We start from the raw sequence: 24,397 nt of genomic DNA on the forward strand, positions 1-24,397 counted from the left end.
CAGCATCACAGCTTTCGGAGGTAATAACATTTTTAAAATTTCAAATTTAAGCGCTTCCTTATTGTCTTTATTACAATAAATGACAACTGACTTACCTGTCTCATTATTAATTTCCCTCTACAAAATATGATAGAATAACTAAAATAAGTTAATAAATAAATAAATTAAAGTCAGGCACAGTCACCTTCTTAGTTTATTGCATTTGTTGGTAGAAAATAGCTTCTGTTGATTTTCAGCGGCCTGACTGCTTGCTTTTCTGGTTCCGGGCTGCCCATAGACTTTTTAATTTTTGTTCTAGTAGAAATAGGGGAGTTCAGTGGTCGGGCTGCTTGGTTGTTTTCTGGCCTGTGGGTAGGCTTTAGGAGCTTGAAAGCCAGGGTGGTCTTACAGGCGTAGCAATATAGCCTCTGATTTACTCACCACCCAGCACCCGCCTCACAAAGCCATTTGTGTTACTTTGTACATTTTCCGTTGATAAACTTAAATTCCATCAGATTTTCTTTGGCCACTAGCCCAACGTCTGATACTGACCTTATACAAATGTGTTGTGTGGTTGGATGAGGATCATGGAAGTGAGAATACACAGCTTTGACTTTTCATGATGAGGTCTCTGGACCTTTTCTCACGATAGGTCCCGGGAATAGTTGTGTGGCGGTGAGGGCTTTTTAATCTTGTCTATGACTTCATTCCTTCTAAAATATTAAAATGTTCGTCTGCTACAAAAGAGCTTGTTTGGGTTAATTTAATCAAAAAAAACAATCACAGTGTAACAAATAAGTCATTTGGAAGAGTATGTGAAATCGGCAGGATATGAAGCGCTCTGAGTCACTACAGTCACAAGTTATAGACAAATAAAGTCTTCACAGATCAGCTCATATACAACAATAGAACAGGACGTAGCACACACACACACACACACACACACACACACACACACACACACACACACACTCCCATCCTTCACAAGTGCACATACAGTACACGCCCACTTTTAACCACCCAGTGGGAATGTGTTTTTCTAGATCATTTGAAGCTGAAATATTTGAGCTGCATGAGTCCTCTTATGAAGTTCTGCCAAGAGGGAGTGCAGAACTGCTGAGGCCCTCAGACAACAACTCCAAACTTCCCAGAATTCAGTAGGGCCAAAAACACCTACTTTTGTTCCAGATATTAACGCTGCACAGGAATCAAAAACTGGTCAAACAAATAGATGGTTTATATCACAGAGTGTGGCAGAGAGTAAAGCCATTATCTTTAAGAGGTCAACAGTTATTGTTTTCATTGTTCTTAGAATTTACTCAGATTTCTTTCTCTTTTTGTTCTTAACGTATTAATCGTAAAGAAAATATCTGGTAACATCATCCACCGAAAAAACATTAAGAAATGATCCTACTTACAAGTTGTGTCTATGTAGCCAAAGCCTCATACAGCTTATTGCGCTGCCATAGACCTCCATTGTTGTCCAGAAACTATTTAAAACACATTCATGAGCCACAGTGTAGCACTGGTTGACATGTTTCTTCATTACGATGAACATGGGCAATGTAATCTATCCATCCATCTTTGTCCGCTTATCCGGTATCAGGTCGCAGGGGTAGCAGCTGCAGCAGGGGACCCCAAACTTCCCTTTCCCGAGCCACATTAAACAGCTCCGACTGGGGGATCCCGAGGCGTTCACAGGCCAGGTTGGAAATATAATCCCTCCACCTAGTTGGGTCTTCCCAGAGGCCTCCTCCTAGCTGGACGTGCCTGGAACACCTCCCCAGGGAGGCACCCAGGAGGCATCCTTACCAGATGACCCAGCCTTCATGACCATAGGTGATGATAGGAACGAAAACTGACCGGTAGATTGAGAGCTTTGCCTTCTGGCTCAGCTCTCTTTTCGTCACAACGGTGCGACAAATTGAATGTGAACTGCAACCCCTCTCCACCCCGATTGCGCCTCGATATCCTGTCCATAAATACTACAAACAGGATTGGTGACAAAGCGCAGCCCTGGCGGAGGCCAACCTTCACCTGAAACGAGTCCGACTTACTACCGAGAACCCGGACACAGCTCTCGCTTTGGTCGTACAGAGATTGGATGGCCCTGAGAAGGGACCCCCTCACCCCATACACCTCCCACAGTATCTCCCGGGGGACCCAGTCATACGCCTTCTCCAGATCCACAAAGCACATGTAGACCGGTTGGGCATACTCCCATGCTCCCTCCAGGATCCTTGCGAGAGTAAAGATCTGGTCCATTGTTCCACGACTAGGACGGAATCCGCTACCGCGAGGTTCGACTATCGGCCGAAGCCTCCTTTCCAGCACCTTGGAGTAGACTTTACCGGGGAGGCTGAGAAGTGTGATACCTCTGTAATTGGCACACATCCTCTGGTCCCCCTTTTTAAACAGGGGAACCACCACCCCGGTCTGCCACTCCTTAGGCACCGTCCCAGACTTCCACGCATTGTTGAAGAGGCGTGTCAACCAAGACAACCCCTCCACACCCAAAGCTTTAAGCATTTCTGGACGCATCTCATCAATCCCTGGGGCTTTGCCACTGTGGAGTTGTTTAACTACCTCAGCGACTTCCACCAGGGAAATTGACGACAATCCCCCATCATCCTCCAGCTCTGCCTCTACCATAGAGGGCAGATTAGTCGGATTTAGGAGTTCCTCAAAGTGCTCCTTCCACCACCCTATTACCTCCTCAGTTGAGGTCAACAGCGTCCCATCCTTACTGTACACAGCTTGGATGGTTCCTCGCTTCCCCCTACTGAGGTGGCGAACGGTTTTCCAGAAGCACCTTGGTGCCGACCGAAAGTCCTTCTCCATGTCTTCTCCGAAATTCTCCCACACCCGCTGCTTTGCCTCTTTCACGGCAGAAGCTGCAGTCCTTCGAGCGCTTCGGTACCTTGCAACTGCCTCCTGAGTCCTCCGGGATAACATATCCCGGATAGACTCCTTCTTCAGTCGGACGGCTTCCCTGACCACTAGTGTCCACCACGGTGTTTGAGGGTTACCACCCCTTGAGGCACCTAAGACCCTAAGACCACAGCTCCCCGCCGCAGCTTCAGCAATGGAAACTTTGAACATTGTCCACTCAGGTTCAATGCCCCCAGCCTCCACAGGGATGCACGAAAAGCTCCGCCGGAGGTGTGAGTTGAAAGTCTGTCGGACAGGGGCCTCTTCCAGACGTTCCCAATTTACCCGCACTACCCGTTTGGGCTTACCAGGTCTGTCCAGAGTCTTCCCCCACCCCCTGACCCAACTCACCACCAGATGGTGATCGGTTGACAGCTCCACCCCTCTCTTCACCCGAGTGTCCAAAACATACGGCCTCAGATCAGATGAAACGATTATAAAATCGATTATTGACCTTTGGCCTAGGGTGCTCTGGTACCAGGTACACTTATGAGCATCCCTATGTTCGAACATGGTGTTTGTTATAGACAATCCATGACTAGCACAGAAGTCCAACAACGGACAACCACTCTGGCTTAGATCAGGGAGGCCGTTCCTCCCAATCACGCCTCTCCATGTATCTCCATCATTACCCACGTGCGCGTTGAAGTCCCCCAGCAGAACTATGGAGTCCCCCCCTGGAGCCCCATACAGGACTCCATTCAAGGTCTCCAAGAAGGCCGAATACTCCGAACTCTTGTTTGGTGCATATGCACAAACAACAGTCAGAGTTTCCCCCCCCACAACCCGCAGGCGTAGGGAGGTGACCCTCTCGTCCACCGGGGTAAACTCCAACATAGCGGCGCTCAGCCGGGGGCTTGTGAGCAAAGCTCCAGACAACACAGCCCTCAGGTTCATAGGGACACACAAACCTCTCCACCACGATAAGGTGATGGTTCCCGCAGAGGTAACCTATTTTATATTGATCCTATATACACTGCCAATGCTGTTGTAAAAACTCACTGGTGCACCACTAAAAACACAATTTCCTCCTATTTGAATGATGCCCAGCTGCAGCTTTTTTTTAAAAGTTAACATCCTCAGTAGGAACAAGTGGGCTTGGGGCTCAGAGCCAAAGACAGGCTGAGCAACTTGGAAAGTATTCAAAGATGGACATTGTTTGTTTTTGTCATTTGATTGATTGATTTGTTGACAATAACCAAATACAGAACACTGTATCACCAGCCTTATCCTTTAAAGAGCAAACAGCTCTCAGCTAAAATGTTTGTGTGGCCATCTACTATTGGCTCAGAGATTACACTCTTAAAACAGTAGTCCTGCACTTTTTCAGTGACTAATAATGTTGAAATATTAAAAATCACCATAGTGTTGTAGTTATTAATGAAAATCCCAGCAAAACTCCATTTGTTTTTGTGAGTTTTAGCGTCTCTGTCTCATAGGTTTCATGGTAAATAAAAACCTGTGTCTGTTTTTATGGTGGATGGTCGTAGTGGTCAGCCTTATGGCTGCTGGTTTGGATCTTCGTCTGGCCAAGCATCATTTCATTTCATCTTTCCTCAGTCTCTCATAGCAGACTTGACATCGACCCAATGAGCTCCCCAGATATAACAAATCACCGGAGCAATACCTACAAACCAGACCTGTCTCCTAGTGACCAAGTATAAAAACAATGCAGATTTGTGTTTCTGTAATGGATATTCCACACCAATATTTGATATTTACAATCAATAAATGCACAGTATGATGCTGTGTCACATATACAAAAAATGAATGCACCTTTGTTCAGAATGACAGCTTGGGAATTCCTAAACTGTGACTCCATCAGTAGTTTAGAGTATCGTTTTTGCCGCTTGTTCCCTTCTGTGCAATTCCAGTGCTCAAAGTGATTGAAAAACACTGGTGTAATGTCTCCTGTTTCAGGGCTGCCTTCATACTGAACAGTAAATCTGTCTCAGCCATTGGTCCATTTAACCAGATAAGGAGTTATTCCAGGCCTCACACAAGTCTGATGTCAGAGCCACTAATGACTATGCTGGCTTTTGGTGTTTTTACATAGACATATCACAGGAAATTAACTGTTAAATTAGCCCACAAAGCACTGATATTTATAGGTTGGTATCGGCTGATAATATTGTATTTGTATAGCTTGGACACATGTGAACCTCAATTTTTCGCAAGGTGCAAAACCGCTCAAATCATATATCTTTGAATATGAGAATGACTTTTTCCTGGATCCCTTCATGGTATTTAGACTTCACTTACAATGACCCCTAGAAAGTGTATTTTACTGTATGGCATCATACAGTAGGTCAGGTTTTTAAGCATTAAAAAAAGACAAAGTGAGGTATTTTCATCAGATTCTCCAAGTTATACATCTCTTGCGGCTTCTTGACTGTTAAATCATCTGGTTTATCACAGTTTATTGTAGTTTTAAGTTTTCAGTTGAAGTGTCATTGTTATTTTCTGTCTTTACATTAAATTCATATTGGCTCTGTGAGCCAAGATTTCTCTTATCCTCCGGTCAGAAGAGGGAAGAGGCTGAACAGTGAATCAGTCCTGCTTGAAACCTGAGCTATGTTTAAGCTGTCGCGCAATAAACCCCGGGCTGTAAAGTGAAAGCCTCCCATGTTGATAGGCAGTTAAAACCCGTGGGGTCCCAAATCTTTACTGTCAAACTGGCTTTGGTTCCAACCTAGCACCCGGATTACAGGAGAGGAGGACAGATCAAATCCATTTGTTGTAATTGTTTCATGATTGCTTCTGTTCAACACTGTAAAATTAGATGGGATTCGCGATTATTTTCCAGGCCTTTTCCACCATTATTGTTCAGACTGTTTCAGTCCCTGAGCAAAAGCATCAAGTGATAGCATTGGGTTGTCATCTGGAAGTAAGCCATTGGAGTGTTTGAGGCTGAAATAGGCCTTCTCATTGTTTTTTTTCCAAGGAGGCCTCCCTCACTGAAAAGTGCTTTTCTCAGCACCGGCCTGTCTGGCTGCGCTTCCTGTCCCTCAGCTCTCCCATTCACGTTGTTATTAGGCCCACCAAATGGCCCTGATTCACCGGTGGTCTCCCCTAATAACTGCCACTGATGGACGGGTCTCGCTGCTTGTGGCCTTGGGCTTCACAAGACATCCAGCAAGCAGGCCAAGCGCACTTCACTGTAACATACACAAGAAAATGCTTAACTGCTGTAACATGAGCATAGAATGAAATAGATTGTAATGACCTAAAACACATCTAATTAGGAGAAAATATTGTAGGGCCACCAGTTGCTTTGGGATACTGGGGTTGGTTTCCTTAACTGCACTGTTGAGGGACGTCGGGGAAGAAAGAGTAATCTGATCTGTAGAGTTAATCTGGATAAGTAAAGACATGTTTACACCACAAATGAGGTCTGAATATTCTCCAGTGCACTCTGCTGAATTAGAGTTTCAGTGGTATAATGACTTGTATATGCTTTTTAAATGTGATTTACACGATTCCTCAAGCATGTAAAAATGACCTAAACAGAAATATGATCTTGGTAATTTGAAGGGGAACAGACCAACTATTTGTGTAGCCTGTTCCAAATGAACACCAGATACTGTGTGTGCTAATGACAATAGAACTGCGCGGATAATCATAATGATGGTAAGGATTATGATGATAATAAGTGCAGATCATGATAAAGATAGTGGTGATGACAATGATAATAAAGCTAATGATGTGTGTTAATAAAATTGTACTTTTCTTAGCCCTCTAGTGAAAAAAGGATCACCCCCAATTGACTGTTCATATGAAGTTTACAATAATAATGGCAGATTTGCCACTCTACCTGCTACTATTCTTTTTTGAAACAATGGCAGCCTTCTCATTTGTAGTAAACGACTTCATGACTTTTGCTATCAGATTTGATCAGCGGAGCTAGCTAGCGTAAGATAATGCTAACACCACAACCCCATTGGTTAAAAACTCCATCTCCAGCTGACTTTTCATGTTGTTGTTTAAAAGGTGAACCCTGTAGAATAATGCACATGATGGCTACATACATAATGTAATGCTAAATGTGCTAAAGCTACATGTCCCAGGCAAAAGCGGCAGCATCCTCAACAGGTGATGGTGGTCCATTTAGAAGACATGCAAATAAAGGAGCACTGTTTCTGTGTTGCAAGGTAAAGCTAATTAGCTTTAGTATTAGTACAGTAGTGTTAATAAGAATGCAACTAAAATCATATTTATTCTAATATAATCTTTGGATGGTTTGGATGCTTACTATAAAAAACATACTTAAACAAGCAAGGCAGATGTCAGATTTATCCTTTAATGTTAATTTTTTCAAACAAGAGAAGGAGAAAATGATGAGGGCTAACCAGTGTATTTGGCACATGTAACACTATCTCGGGTAACATTAGCTGGGGTTGCTAGGGCGCAAACTTCCCCAAATCCAATACAGAACAGGACAGAGCCGGTAATGTAAACTCTGAAAGTTTCCAGGACTGTCTTTTCTTTGCATCACCCTTTACACCACAAAATAATGTAATATGAAATCTTAAGTCTTGGAAGTAACACTGGGTGAGGTTACTAGACTACTCTTAAGCTAGAGAGTAAGTTACTTAGCCAGAAATGCTAATCTTTGCTAGTCTTTACAGTAGAGCAGACACAGTTAAATCCATTCCTTACACTGTTTCTAGTCTTTTATTTTTGGCTTTGGAGAGAGTTAAGAAAAATAAACCACCTAACAAACTCTTCATATATTACTACAGCCCGATACACACCGCTTAAATACAGTATGTGGAGAAATCCAAAGCTTGACATGCCTGCCTGTAAGTTAAGCTATGATTGGACAATTGCTGTTCGTGGGGAGGGGTTTAGGGAATGGTCAATTTAATGATTAATGGACTAATGAATATAGGTTTGTGAGTCCGAGCAGTCTCACAATATTTGGTCCAACACTGCTAGGGTGTCATGACTCATTTTATTGTCTTTAAATGAATCCTTAAAATTTCCCCTAGGGGTCTTTTAAGTCTCAGTTTGCTGCTGGCCCTCAGAGCTGCTCCTGCCTTTAATGCCACAAACCCTGACAATCTAAACAAGGATATTTGAGCAAAAGATTAAAAAAAACCTCCCAATCTTTTTTGACATTTTCTATTTATAAAAGCACATTCCTTGCAATATTAGCGATTATATGTCTATGAAACGAGGTCTTGCTCAAAAATATGTTCTTAGGGGGTGGCAGGCTGAATTCCCCATTCCCCATGGGTGCACTGAAAGTGGCCGTCTCTGGCCGATGTGAGGGAAGGGGATAGGGAGGGAGATATGAGTCTGCGGTACTCACAAGCCCCAGCCTCGACCTCACAAACAGCCCAGGCTCATTCCACTCTTGGCAAGAGCTTAAACTCTGTTACTCTGTTTCCCCTCTGGCAACCGTGAAGTGCTGGCGGGAAGATTCAGGACAACATGAACCCTGCTGGCTTCTAGACCAAATTTATAATGCAACAATTCACGTTGTGGCCACTGGGTTGTAGTTTCTTCTCTCATTTGTGACCTCCTCAGATTTTCTGACACTGAAGGCTTTATCTTTAACAAGTGAGACAAAGAAACTGAAAGATGTTTGTCAGTAACATGTCTGGTCTCTCTATTGAGGGTATTTCCTGTTTCCCATGAATCCTTAGCTCACTCTCCAACCAGGCTCTGGTCTGCTGTTTAAACCCTTTAGAGACCTTCAAGGCAATAAAAAATTGTTTTGTCCAGCTCAGTTCAAAGATTTGTAGTCACTGACTTTGATAGTTTGTTCATGTTTTTTCACTTGCATGACTGTTCAGATGCACTTCAGTACGTACACAAGCAGGTGAATGCATCACCATGCGTCGTGCTTGGCTGTTTCTGAGTCTTCCGTTCAGTAGCACGTTCAGTCTGTTGCTGGTTCAAGCCAGCAGCTCACATCATGATTGTTTCTTTAGCTTTTAATGAGGAAGTAACGTACAGTACTGTGTATCACGGCTGAGCTGACACAATGCTCTCAGACACCAGCGAGGGGAGCTCAACTGCTAAAAGCTACTGCTTTTTTATTCAATGAATCTGATGATTCAGTACAGGTAGTTCATTTTTAAGGAGTTGGTGTTAAAGATGAATTTGTACATGTACTAAACACATCTACAGCACCTTTCAAAACAAAGTTTGCATACTTTTGTAAAAAGCCTAGACAGACCCTGACATGGATTACATAGAAACAATAGTCCATGTCTTACCTGTTTAAATCATTAAATTAGAAATATGCAATAAATGAATAAAATAAAACAAATTATACTGTATCGATTGAAGACGTTTCTACTGACCCAGACTGCATATTGCGCAATCCTATGAAATGAGCAAGGGGAGGGTGAGGGTGGCAGCCCTGTAACAACAATGATGTGTCCTCATGCCCCAAGGTATTTTGGGATTTGACGTCTAGACGATAGTGCTAAAAAGGCCCATTAATCACAGCCGACTGCTGGATTCAGAGGCAGTCACCATTCAAAGGCAGAGATACACAAATGGCAAATAGTGTATTCAGTTATTCAAGAACATTATGCTTTACAAGCACTGCAATGAACATTCAATATCCCAATCCTAAAATAAAAATGTTTTTTTCTGAAAGTTGGTGCCAGCTACCTGTTGTCATTTCTTAGCAAAGACAAATTAAGCAATATAATCCATCTCCACAGCAGACTGTATTAATAATAAAAAAGTAAAATGAAATTTTTAGTGTGATGGTTTTTACCGATTTATGATTTCAATTTTTACAAAGTTACCAACAGAAATAACTTGAAAATGCTTGAGGATAGATTTGAGTGTGACTGCATTGAATTAGTGTTTTGTGCACAAAAAGGAAAAGAAAAGGTTTGTTTGCTCTGGTGAATTTTTGTCATACTGTATATTTTTTAAGCAAGAAGCTGTCTATTGGTGTAAAAGTTGACTGTCATAAAAGTCCTTATCAGAGGGAAGCATGTTGAGGGCACACAGTGACCGAGGCTCATAAAAGCTGAGCCCCACTTGGCATTCTTTCTTCAACACATGAGGATGCAACAAGAATTATTGAGTCGGTAATATAACCTCATGCCCAAAAACACAGAGACACACACATCTATCACATTCCACAACACTGTGGACCATTTGTGACTACTTGATGCGTGTGTTGGATAATAAAAAGAACATCCTTTTTTACATACTCCTCTTGCCGTCCTATAGACCTGGGGGAGGTGAGAAGGGGGAAGGGATATGCTTTCCTGTGTTTTGCTGAGTTCAGCTGACTATCATGATTAAGTCAAATGAGCAGAGGAGGATTTACAGTCCCCCTGTGTTGGGAGATAAGGCGAGAGGAGTCACTCTGACTGACAGCACATGCCTGGGAGGGAACATAACCCACCTGATAGAGAGAGAGATTTTTCAACTTTCATAATCTCTCCCTTTTCCTCCATCACATACATCATCCCTTGCTCTCTCTTTCTCGACGGCTTGACTGCTTACCAATAGTAAAAATAGCCTCCAGCAATATGCAAAGCCTGCTTTTAAAAAAAAACATCACAAAGGCACAACCTCCCCTGTCTTCAGTCACGGCCTATCAGTCTGTTACTCACCTTTCTGAGTCACTCTCAACCTCAGTGTCCCCCTTCCCAGTGTAACAGTGCTGTTTCTGTGTCCACCCCCCAGTCCCCTTAAACACACCCCCTCTACTCTCCCCTTTCCTGCGTCTGAAATAAATCAATGCTGGTTGGAGCTCAGTTGTAATAAATCAGGCCCTGTCCTGGACTGGAGCCTGCCCAGTCAGCCTGTCACAGCCTGGCCTTCACTCAGGATTAATTAAAGGCCTGATATAAAGCCCAGATGTGCTGGAGCAAGGGAGCCCTGAACCCCTTTGGGCAGCTTTAGTCTCTCTCTCTCTCTCTCTCTCTCTCTCTCTCTCTCTCTCTCTGTACACACACACACATGTACATTTGCATGAACTGTGTATGTGCACATACAAGGTAACCAAAGGGAGCATGCATGCACCTCCCAAGGCACACTGCAAGTTACACACACGAACACAGGGCAACAAAGTTCTCCACATGTGTCCATGTCTTTCTTGTAATTGTCATATGGTCATATTGCGCTCATCATGCCGTCTGTACTCCTCATGTCCTCACTGTCAGAGAGTCTCCCTCTGTGACATTCCTACATAAAGTGAGTAGAGGCGGGGATAGAGGTGGGGCCACAGCAGATGTATTTGCTGCATGTTGTTGCCTACTTAAGTCGGCATCTGTCCAAAGCATCTTAATGCTGGAGAATGAGGAGATCATGGATGTAGGTTAACACACTTTAAAGGAGCAGCTGGAGATGTGCACAATTTGTTAATTGGAGATAAAAAAAGAAGTGAAGTGGGAAGACTTATGGAAGTAAAGTCCCATTGATTTTCCATAGAGACATTTGGTGATCTGCAGTTGGAGCACTCATAAATTAATTTAAATAAATAAAATTGAATGAAAGTCTCTTGGTTGAATCATCAGTTCAAAAGATGAGCAACCAAACTCTATGGTTCTTTAATAAAAAATAAAATATATATATTCTGAAGAGGGATGTCTATGGCTCCCACAGAGAGTTTTGGTAGGAAATATCCAGTCACCAAGCTTAAGATGTTGTTGCTGTGTGCTGCTTATGGTGGGGCAGACATTAAACTTAATGTTCTGAAGGAATCCAATGATACATGTAGCAGTTGCATTCAGTCCACTTTTGAATTTGGGCTCAATTTTGCATGGATTCATCAAGCATGCAGCTGTGTTTTGTTCCAAATTAAAGTATTTAGAATTTCCTACAGCTCTGATTTGTGCTTCTAACTGGCTTCTTCTACATAGCAATTATGGCTTATTTGTATTGTAGTGTTATATTGTAGTGTTTAGAACCGTCTGATAAAAAAACAAGATTTTCTGAAAATATGTTAAAAATAATTAAAACTTTTGGCTGTGACATAAAGCTATAATATCGATACTTATATCATCACTAAACTTTCGTTTAAGTTTAAGTGGTTTTAGAAAATTCTCAAATTTAATTTATAATTGTAAAAATACCTTCTCTTTATAACTCATTGGGTCAAGCCTGTAGCAACATTTTTATCATAGCAAAATTAAGTGTTTTTACTTAAATATACTTGTACTGAAAATTTTGAAGGCTGAGTTTCAAACTCATTCTACCTTGGCAATGATAATGCTTTTGAAGCTGTTAACTGTGGTTCCAACCCTTCTGACTTTTTTCTTCTTTATAGGTCCCTCGGTGGGGGTTGGCAGGGTGGTGTTGCAGAAGGGTGGAGGGGTTGTTCTGACTTGTGAGGTCAAGGGTTGCAAGGCACACTTTATTGCATGATGACTGAAAGGGGGATTAGATGAGTAAGATATCACTCTGTTTTCTGGTCACGGCTGAGCGAGGTTAACTCACAGTGGCCCTGAGGCCTGGGCTGAGAGGAAAGGGGGGACGAGAGAGGGTATCGCGAGGGCAGGGGTGGCTCGGGGGACTATTGGGCTGATTTCTGATAGCCGCAGAGCGGTCTGGCCTTCCCGTTCTACAGCAAATGCTCACACAGGAAATTAGATGTCTGGGCTTCCCTTTTCACACGAGCTCTTCTTGCACACAGCCTCTTTCTTTTATTTTTGCAGATAAGTTTGACACTTGACAATGCACAGAAGACTTTTTTTTGACAGAATTAGCATATGCTGTTCCGTGAGAAAAAATATGTTAATTTATTGATTAAAATGTCACCTCTGTGGAGCTATTTCCAGCAATTTTTTTGTGGTCACATGAGCATCTAAAAAACCTTTGTCTTGTTCCATGGCTTAAACTACACACAGCGGAGCCCATTTATTTGTCTAGTCTGTGGGATGTCTGCACCCATAACACATTTATTGTTTAAAGTTCAGGACATATAAATGACTATCATCCCTCTTCATATCTCTGCTTGCAGAGGCCAGTCTGAAGATGTGGGGCCCATGCAGTCAGAGATCATGGCTTAAACAGATTGAGGCCATTCTCTCGTGTCAGCTATGATATAGCCGCTTTGTGCCTAATGGGCCTGGAAAAAGAGGTAAACATGTCCTCGACACTGTGAATTCCATTACATAAAGAAGTTGATTTGGAACTCTGGGTACACTAACAGCAAATATGGAACTGAACTTCCCAGATAAGCCCTAAAGCTTGAAAAGTCAAGGCCATATAATTCACTGAAGAAAAACTGACAAATAAACAAACTACAGGGCTTTAAAATCGTTGCTATACCATAACATTAACAAGTTTGAGTGTATTATCAGATAATCGACAAATGACTCTGCAAAGTCTTCTCACTTAGACCTTAAGATACAATCAACACCCAGGATGAATGTGACTTGGTATCCAGGCATTAAAGCAGGAAGAAAAATAAACCCAAGGAGTAATTGCTGATATGTTCCTAATGTGCCCCCTCACCCTTACCTCCCCTTCTCTGTACCCCCTGCTGATAGGCCACCCCTGATGGCTGTCACACCTGGTGTTGAAGACGGTAGGGTGCATTTTATCTGCTCAGGGCCCATTGGGGGGCTATTCGTCTTCCTCCAGACTGGTGTTGGGAGGTCAGGGACAATCCCTCTGTTTATCCCCCTGTCCATCAACGCGTCACACATCCTTGGAGTTTTTCCTGCATCTCCCCCGAGAAAGTGAGGCACACTTGCACTGCTGAGCTGGAATGCTGAATTAGGGCAATCAAGATGCTTGACACTAAATTCAATGAGGAAGGAATGATGTTATAAAGCATTTAATGCCCACACGTGAATATATGTATATACTGCATTAATGCAAATTATGACTCAAGCATAACCTTAAATAAATACATGTCCTGACACAGTGTTGGGTTAGTGGTAAAAAAAAAGTTATAACCAAAATGACTTTCATTAAAATGAACATGCACGTATTTGTGTTTGCTTTGTCTATATACTCCTGCAAAGTACTTAACTTGGCATTGTTTAGATGTGAAGTGTGCCCAGTGACCAGTAAGAGCACTGTTTATCTACTCTGCATTGCACTACTGCTTCTGCCTGCACACGTGTGTCTGGGATTCTAGGATAGGTCCCCTGGGCTAGCAGACCACACATGTGGAGAACGTGAACTCAGCACTCGAACCAGTTCTTCCATGACAAAAGAAAAGAGGAAAAAACTGTAGACAATGAAACAAGTACTTAAAACTATTTTTGTTTTGTTTTTATACACAAATGTGCATGAAATTAGGCATTTGTCACAGCATCAAATTGATATTTTGTTGCAAAGTTGTTAGAATAAATAAATGCATTTCATGTTACATCACACAGAGATGAGGTAATGTCTTGCTTTAGCCATTTTTAGTGGTACATCAGGCTATCTCGAGCTACATATTTCTCTCCCAGTGAACCTTTTTGAAGTTCCATTAAATAAATCCAACAAGTACCAGCTTTATTTTTTTTTCTTTCCTTTGTTTTCAAGAGGAACAGATATCTTTGCATGTTTAAAATGAGAAAAAAAAAAAAAACCTAAGAGAGGAGATCGAGCGAGAGGGATGGAGGGAAAGAGAAAATGAGTGAAATAGGGAAGGGAGGAGTGTGTGAGTGTAGAAGTTGAAATTTGACTCACAAGCTTGCACTCTTGCCTCTCTCTCTGGGACTCCTCTACTTGGCTTCAACTTAATTGCGTCCCCGATATAAACAAGGGGGTTAGTGTGAGAGCAGACCAGCAGCTGAGGGGCTCAAGCAGAGGGCCAGACTGGGGATTGAGTTCAGAGGGGAAGGACTTAACACAGAAACTGATATAAAATATGCAAGAGAGCGAAAAGGAGAGGGACATGGACAGAGGATTAAAGATAGAAGGGAAAAAATGATAACTCCTAAAACAGCAGAGATGACAAAATTAGAAGTCGGGACAGAAATGTGCCAGCTTTACCATTCTACATCTCGCCATATTTTGCATCAAAGCCAGCTTGACTGGCGTATCAAGTCGTAATGCCAGAATGGGGCATCAGACAGTAGCCCTTCTGGCTCCAATGCAGTCAAAGCTGCCTTTCTGAACATCTCTTTCACAGATGCTCCCCTCTGATCGATTAGTTCCAGCCCTCTCAAACAGACAGCTAGGGATTGGATTCCATTATAAGTTATCCCTGCTCAGAGTCTTAAGCCCACCAGTCACAGGCAGATGCTGCTGAGGTGTACCTCTGGATTAAGCTCCTAAACTAACAAAATAACTGAGGTAAGGGCCAGATACAGTTTGCTTTACAGTAGCAGACCCAAATACCTGTGGCCGATACAATTTCTGAACTGGTACAGATTGTTGGAACCAGAAGAAAAATTACTGCTGGGCAAGGTACATGTGAATAGCTTGTGATTTTATTTATTTTATTCTCTAACAAGCTTTAGTTTAAAGGAATAGTTAAACATTTTGAGAAATATGATTATTCACTTCCTTGCTGAGAGCTCCTGTAGGTGAGAAGATCAATACCACTCTCGTGTGGGATTATGAGGCCATCGGTTGCTGGTTACCTTAATTCAGCATAGAGAGGGGAATCAGCCTGGCCCTGTCTACTGTTTCTGTGCAAATTAAACAAACAGTATATAATGTGTTAATTAGTGAGCTTTAGATGTGCTGGTACTATAGGAGGATTTTGTTAACTTTGGGCAGAGTTGGGCTAGCTGTTTCCCTCTGTTTTCAGTCTTTGTGCTAAGCTAACTGGCGGCTGGCACTAGATTCCTATTTAATGTACGTTTGGCAGCACTGCCACACAAACTTTTGTTTTTCCAGTAAAATGTGGTGTTTCTTCCTGTTTCAGCCTTGCAGCCTTTTGGGAGGATACACAATTTCATGAAAAGAACAAACATGTCTAATGCTAATTATTTGAAATGTAATACAGTAGGTTCTAAAAATGCCAAACTAAATTTTCTGCATTACAACTGAATGTACATTATATATCATGCTTGTCTGTTTTTAAATCAGTATGCTGGATAGAAGTAACATATATATATAGAATAAGAATGATTAATAATCGCTGATTTGATATAATTTTCTGATGAACACTATTTTTATTCTACACACGGTTCTATACAGATGGGGATATGAGAGTTCCCAGGAAACTGGTATTAAATGTGGCGTGCTACCCAGGCCATCTTGTCCTCCACACTGGGACAAATTGTGTCTTGGGCAGCTGCCAGGGTGTAAAATGCCCAATTTCAGTCCCAGCTATTTAAGCGGCAATCATCCACAAGGTCAGGCCAGTCTCAGCACTTCATTTCTCATCTATTTTGTTTCCACCCCTGACAACTAAATGATGGCTGACGTCGACTACCATTATTTGCACATTGGCTGCAAAGTTGTAGCAGACATGAGTGTGTGTCCTGTAGTCCTGACCCCTCTGCTCATGTCCTGAAGGGGATAAAGAAGTAGAACAAACACATGTGACATCATTCTAAAGCCACGGATTATAGCACTGACCAGGCTGGGATTTGTGTGTGTGACTGAGTCCACATTTTTATAGATGTAAATGATTAGGAGATTTACAGAGGCATATCTCCTTTTTTTCATCAAAGTTCCCATGAACTTTTTTTTCCACATGTCATCTGGATGCCATCCTATCTGAAATTAGATTATCTTTCTACTCGGAGCATTTGCAGTATGTTTCCAAAGAAAAGTGCAATTACAGGCACAATCAAGAGGCTATTAGCAAATCAGTGTCAAAACCTTGCAGCCCTGCAGCACTGGCTTTTAACTGATGATGAAGTTGCAGTGCAGGCAAAGCCCCTATTGCACCCTATGGACACAAAGCCCCAGTTTCTGTAAAAGACACACTGCTGATAGCCGTAATGTATCAAAGAGAACACCGTGGATAGCAGTGAGTATATGAAGCTCAGAGGATATGATGCTGCGCTGCTGCATCTCTCTGAAGTTGACTTCAGGGGGAAGGGTGAAGAGGGAACCCCCCCACCCCCCTCCCCCCCCTCCCCCTCCTCCCCACACACACACACACACACACACACACCACACCATAGGTTGCAAGGTTAGGCATCTTAAGATGTTCCCTGCTGAGAGTAAGATGAAAACAGATGCTTGTTTTTCACTGATTGTGTAACCAGAAGCTTTTACATCTACTAGCAATCTACAGCATTAAATACTAAGGCCAATCACGCAGATACAGTAAGTAGTTGTAATAGTTAAAATAGCAGTTAATTGTTTTCACATTTCACTCACATTTAAGTTTAAGTGTTGTAACTGCTCGAGTTACTCTCTCTCTCCAGTGGCAGTTTCACATGGGAGGTCATTTTTATAGACTTAACATTCAGATATAAACATTTGTCTACTCTTGTAGAATACATTGGTAGGAAACTAGTATTGTTTTCAAACAAATCTGAGGTGACTGCGTTATTAATAATGGCAGGTTTTTTTCTCCCTTTCTCCCCTCTATATTCACCTTCCCTTCTTCCTTTTTCAGAGACTTTTGGCAGCATCTCCAGCCTTAAAGTCTGCTGACAGATGCCATTTATCAACAGCAGCCGGGACATGATTACCATGAACCGCCCACCACCCCTCTAGGTACTTAGCTGGAATAAACATTTAATGTGTGAAGGCTTTAATGCTTGTCAACTGCCTTTAACAACTACCTGCTACTAAATGGTGATACAAGTCAATACATGGAGTCTTCCATGTGGCTGTTACTATCATATGCAAACAAATGAAAACATAAAAACATTCTGATGTGGAAACAGGCAAACTTGGTCGGCATTAGACCAAAAGAAAAGCTTGAATCTATAAAGGGTATACATTTTAATGTCATTAGTAATATTTCAAACCTTTAAAAAAGTTACTCCCAACCCACTTTCTGGGAGCGCAATTAAGTTTTTCTTTCAAGTTTTAGTAGTAAAAGTAGAAATCTGTTTTCTTTTTATCTGTTACCGAGCAGATATTTATAGTATTTTCCAATGGTGTAGTAGTTTCACCAGGATTTTCTGTTAATGACACTTTTTTTAGGTGCAACACGCAGCGGTTGCAGTTAATATCAAACACATTTAATATCAAACACATTTCCTCTTGTGCTTCAGGGGAGTTTTCTCAAAAGAACAAGGCTACCCAACATTTGCTGTCGTCGAGAGCAAACATCCTAAAATGCTTCCATATACTAGACACAGTCTTTAAATATAATAAACCATAAGATGTAAATCATTATTGAAGAAATTATACAATTTACACATCTGTTCATGATGTACTATAACAAGAAAGAAACCAAATTTTAATTTGCATTAAAGAAAAAATTAAGTATTGTGAGACAATTTAAACAGTGTGTATGTTTGGCAGTATGTGTTTTGTGTGTGGCATGTTCATACACACGCACACACACACACACACACACACACACACACACACACACACACACACACACACACACACACACACACACACACACCATTTGTGAGAGTCTGGTCTTCATTAGTGGAGGAGGGATAACAAGAGGTCACTCTCTGAAAATACTCCAGTCCAAAACATAAAACCCTGCATGGTTGTAGAGCCAGGAACCAGAGAGTGAACCTGTGTTTCACCTGCCTGTTTGTGCTCTGACTTCACTGGCTGTTAAGCTTTTAGGACAAAACACAAGGCTGAACTGATACTTTAATGCCAACATACAGAAACACAGACATCTACTAATCAAATGTAATCAAAAGGGGTTCACTTTAACAGTTCAATGCTGTTGCATAGGGTTGTTGAGTGATTGATGATCCAGGTTCAGTTTATCACCTGTAGACTGTGCCACTGTTAGTAACCACTAGGGTGCAGATAGTCTAACAGTGTGTGAATGAATGAATTTGGGGAAGGAGCTACTTCCTGAGCCCATGAGATGCTTTCACATTCACATTTGTTTCTGATTCATTCAGAAGAACAATAGGTCTAACATGACTCTTATTAATTTGACTAATTCTATCACGGAGTTGCAACACTGGAAGTTCCTTATGAAATACTGCACAATACTGCTTCTTTATTTGCTTTTTGGCATGAGAATAAAATGTCCTGCAATGCTTGACGCTTGTTAACAGTCCCGTTCTCCATTTCTGTGCTGTCAAAACTAAGGATGCCTTAAGCAGACTTGCTGGACGGAAACCAGAGATGATCAAAGCATATTTCAAATGATCCAAATTAGGTCTGATTAAATGTTGATCCCTTAAAATGATCACAGTGCAGTGTGCTCCCTTTATGACAGCTGTCATCTTAAAATACAGTATGCCCTTGCTGTAATACAAATTAGTTCACCAGGTCACAGAAACAAAGTCTGCACTGAAGAAACTATTGACAATTGTTTGTTGTGTAATTAAACTTACAGCTTACAGGCTTTTATTATATGTGATGTCTTTTATTAATATCTTAATAGCTATTTGTGATATACTTAAAGTATGAAGTTTATTTAGTTTTTAGTTGTATTAAAAATAAATTAAAATGATCAAATGTGGTATCTTACCTACATTTGATCGGTTTTACTCATTCTACAGTTGACGTCTGCACTGTGCACTTTTCCTTAAGTATTAGGGAAATATAAATATTGGATTGAGACTCTGCAGATATTCAAATAGCTCTGCTCTTTGTCAGGATATATGAGCAGGTGTGAGTTTTTATATAAGACAGAACGTAAAGTGAGTTTTCAAAGCCAAAAATATCAACACCTGGCAAAGTGCTCGATGGCTCACTGTATTGATCTTACAACCCTATAAAACATCTGCAGGTACTGTATGTTGTGGTCATTTAGTGCAATGGGACTGTAAAAACCTCACTTATTGCACCTTTAAATCACATTTTATTGAACAGTTAAGCCTTGACATTATGTTGGACCTTTGCATTTTTTAATTAATCACTGAATTATGACATCTTTACAAAGACATTATTGGCTGTTTTACTATTTTGACTGTAATCAGCTATGACAACCAATAACATCAAATTAATTTCTTATGTAAATTTAAAGCCTAGAAATCAGAATGAATACATGTATAAGAATGACTGCTGTTTTAAAAGTGTTTATTTACTACAAATGTTTTGAGGATGTATGGCTATGGCTTATTTATTTGGCATATGTATTCATAAGAAGAATGGGCTATGTAAACATGTGATTCTGAGTTCATCATGACATAAATGGTTTTGCTGATGTGGAAACCAAAAGCATTCATTATTGTAACATGTAGAAACATTTGAGTGTGTGTATTTTAAAATATTATGCCAAAAGGTCTTGATTCACTGTGTAAAGATTTACCCAGAGCTAATCTCAGGTACACTCACTATGACACTGAACAAGAGGCTACTCATTGGCCATCATGGTCAGACAGTAGCATAAAATCACCCCATTAAAAGAAAGCTAAATATTGACAGAGGGTTTAGGCTTGGCTGACTGGAAGTCAAAATGTAACATGTGAGAGCTACATCATTTTAAAGTAGCTTTTAAATCTTAAGAAGCTAATGGGAATTCTATTATTTTGTAATCAGGCTGTGAAAAATCACTGTCATCCTGCTTTCTTCTCCTTTCTTCTGCCTCTTTAATATCACAGATGACTTGAAAACAGTTGACCCCCATCTCGGGTTGATTATTTAGCTATCCCTTCACTCAACACTCCACCTCTCTCCCCTCACTGACCACCTCCTTTCCCCAAAAGACCACTATTCTCTGGTCAGATTTACTGCGAAATGTGTGTGTTCCACCATATTTGTGAAATTCCCCATGTGTCAACCTCCAGCTCCCCTAAGCAGGGCTTTGAACCTGCCCGCTAGCTCGAGAGTGCACATAAATCCAGCACACCCGATGCAGAGGAGTACACTGTCTTTACATAGGAGCCTAATTGCTGAACTTTGCCACAGCCGAGTTTGCTGAGCTGAATTATTTGTCAAAATTCCTGTCTCTTGGTAATAAATTACCCAGCCAGCTTGGACAGCCAGTTAACATTTTAAATAAAAAATGGGTCACATTTGGATTCTGTTGGTTGGTAACAACATCTCTTCAGGTTTAACTAGGGCAAGGTTCCTTGACAACTGAGGAATGTTTTTGACATTTTCGACCCTTCCCATTAATATCATTATGAACTGGCAGTGCAGAGCTGTCACCAAACACGAAACACAACTCTAAATCTATCTTCGTCACTCTCTAAAATAAATAAATAACAGACACGACAAGAAAAGTGGACATTTTCGTGAAAATTAAATTACATCTGGAACATTTTGTTGTGATGAATTTCATGACCACCTATAGTTTCAGTGACGATGAATTAAGCTGTTCTGGAGAATTGTGGGAAAAAGTGAGCGTGCCGTCCCACCAGAAGCCAAAGTGAGTGTTTGTTTTGACTTGGAGTTCTCTTTGCACTTGGACTGACCCTCTACTAAACTGACTTAGCTCAGTAACAGTGCGTTGGCTCACACTCACAGATCTTTTTTCTCATTTCCATTTTGTCTATCCTTACTTAGTCAGCTTCTTAAGACTGTCTATGAATTTTCATATTCCCCGTTTTATTGCATTGGCAGATCACATGTTGTAATTCTGCACTGAGTCAGTTTATATTCTCATTTGCTACTACTTCTAGTCCACTATGTTTAAAATATTATACTTTTCATGCCACTACATTTTTGTTACAGTTGTAGATACTAATTACTTAAAGCTTTTATATATAAAACTAATTTTCAGCTTATAACATTCCAACAGTATGTACAAATTACAAATATTAACCCTTTAACATTCTGTTTACGTGTAGATGCATCAGTAATAATAATCCAACAACATGACAACATGAAGCATTTTACTTCAAGATTTACTAAAAGATCTCAATATATGTACTATACAATTATAAAGACAAAACTTTTATAATAATGTGAAAGATATTAGTAACACATCAGTCACAATTGAGCAACTATATGTATTGAGCTATATGTAGATCTTGTAGATCGTTTGTCTTTTAAACTGATATGTTCTTGAGTATATCTGTACTCTTCCGGGCTTATCCACAGGGTTTTTTCCAGCCACATCAAACTGGGAGCCAAGATTCTTCACCCTGAGTTCTGCATGAGTGAAGCACTTTGTGCTCTGGGCTCAAAATAGCATGCAGCTCTCAATTATTGGGTAAGGAGCAAACACAGGTGTGGAATCCCAACCACAACGACTGGTGCCCCAGCCACAGAATAAAGACAGTCTTGTCCCAAAGAGCCTGACTAGGAAGGCCAGATCCATGCCAGGCTTTGAACTGCAAAGACCACTTGGCCTGTTTGGTGCCGGAGCTGAAAGGGACCTTTTAAAGGTGTGGAAATGAAACGCCCCACATCAATCATGCATTTCCACTTCTGAATTATTCAGCAGTCACTGCTGCCTGCTGACTCCCGTTGCCTGTGTGTGTGTGTGTGTGTGTGTGTGTGTGTGTGTGTGTGTGTGTGTGTGTGTGTGGGTGCTTGTCGGTTGGGGTATGTGTGTGTCATCATGTCTTTATCTAGTGTGTGTGAATGTGTGTTGATGTTATTGTGTGAGAGAATTAAAGGATGATCTTTGGGCTGTACTTTTTAAACCAGAAGAGCCTACGGTCGCAGTTAAAGGTAAGCCTTTGAACTTCAGGCTTTTCATTTTTAACTTCAGTAGAATGATCATGTCCCTTATTTGGAATTTCTACCAAACTGATAAAACAACTTTTTCAGGCTATTATAAACCTTGAAAATGCTTTTTAAAAAGTAGTGGAAGATAGAAGGTCCCAGCACTTGCAATACACTTTACCTACAATAAGCTGTATAATTCTTCCGTGCAGCTAGCAGTAGTGAAGGACAGTGTGTGTATAGAGGTGGGAGGGGGGGCGACAAAGAGCAGAGCTCAGTGGTGTCTGCCACAGACAATGAGCACTCTGTTTGGCTGGCTGTGATTCTGCTGGTGTGGATCAGGTGGCCCCCGTTTAATTCCAGGTTCTTGGCCTCTCTCCTGCTGCTCTGCTTTTCTCTTCTCAGCACGTTCTTTGCATTTATTGGGCAACCGGGTCCGTCCTGTGAGATGGGTTTCAGCACACTGACCGGGACTGTGTACTGATGGATTGCTGACTAATAGTCTCAAATCAGAAGATGTGGACCTCGTCACACAACCAGGTGTTTAAAAAGAATAAACTATGCTGGTCACTCACTCATCCATAGAATAAAAACCGTAGGAAATATGGGCATGGTATGTGAGAGGGTTGCCAACCCATGTCTTTCTACTTTAATTTGGAAAAATTGCAGAGGGTTTGTCATCAGTTACTCTTTAATAAGTCAACATTGATGCATTAGAGAATAAAATGCCTAAAATGACAGTATTTATTTATTGGATACTGAAATTGTTTTATTCTAATATAGTTTTAATATCACTTATGTGTTATTCATATACGTAGAAAATAGGCTTTTGGCATTGTATTGCTCCGTGATTGTGGGAAAAATCATGTTAATCAGAAAATTGCTGGGCACGGAGGAACAAGCATTAAATTAATCCATTAATTATTTTATTAACTTTTCATAAGTGGGAGACAAAGCCCTTCACTGAAATCTATTTTTACAGTGAAATAATGGGAGCAGATTCTGAGTCTTAGTTTCAGAGTGCAGTCTGCAGCCAAAAGATCTGTGTAGTTGTGTGTGGCCCACACAGGAAATTAAGAAACCTCTGCAGCTTTAAGCATATTTGTGTCTGAATTATCTTGGAACAGCGGATTTAAACAAAAGTGAAACAAGGTTCAGCATGTGCTCGTTCTGGGCATGTGTGGTCAGTAACAACTTTCAGTTAAAATGTAGATGTTATTTAGAAGAGTTGTCCGAGGTTTAAAGTTCACACATCAATGAATTTGAAGAAGAAAAAAAATGTTTGTAATCTTCCCAAAGAGTTTAGTTTTTTAATTAATTTTGTTATGTATTTAGATGCATCTTTCTGTGTGAACTTAACCTGTTTTAACATGTCGATCAAACCCTAATATGATAAATGAATATTTCATGGTATTTGAAGGTTTGTTTTATTACTGCAACTCCAGAGCAACAGGTTTAGAAAAATAAAAAACATAAAGAAAACCTTGCTTCCTGACGTAGTTTATGATCCTGAAGATAACAATATTAACAACACATTGACTTTTTCCTTAGCTTTGTTTCTTAGAGTCGGATTAAAGTGCCATTGGCTTCTGTGAGTATGTGTGACAGACAACAGTGTAAGTGCTTTATATTTAGAGAATCAGGATTAAACATGCGACTCCCCCACTTACACATGTGAGAATAAACCCAGTTACGTCAGTGAGTGTGTGTGTGGGCGGCCAGGGACCCAACAGAAACAAGACTTATTTATTTTAGGGAGAAGTATAAGGGGCAGAATGAAGATGAGACAGATCCCCTTTGAAAGTCTTGAGCCAATCAATGCTAGTTCATCACAGTCTTCTTACTGCCGTGCACAGCAGATACAGTACACTGCAGCCAGCGAGTGTCCATCCTCTGCGGGCATGAATTTACACAGATGGTTCTTGTATCA

At 41.0% G+C, this 24,397-nt stretch overlaps 1 long non-coding RNA gene across 1 annotated transcript; it reads left to right on the forward strand.

Moving 5' to 3' along the window:
* Positions 1 to 1,493: 1,493 nt before the first annotated feature.
* On the forward strand, positions 1,494 to 23,477 carry LOC118495908. Its single transcript, XR_004898363.1, has 3 exons — positions 1,494 to 1,544; positions 7,802 to 7,805; positions 23,467 to 23,477. It is a non-coding gene; the product is annotated as an uncharacterized LOC118495908 (long non-coding RNA).
* The last annotated feature ends 920 nt before the right edge of the window (positions 23,478 to 24,397 follow it).

The sequence above is a fragment of the Sander lucioperca genome, chromosome 9, assembly GCF_008315115.2.
Source record: "Sander lucioperca isolate FBNREF2018 chromosome 9, SLUC_FBN_1.2, whole genome shotgun sequence".
Lineage (NCBI taxonomy): Eukaryota > Metazoa > Chordata > Actinopteri > Perciformes > Percidae > Sander > Sander lucioperca.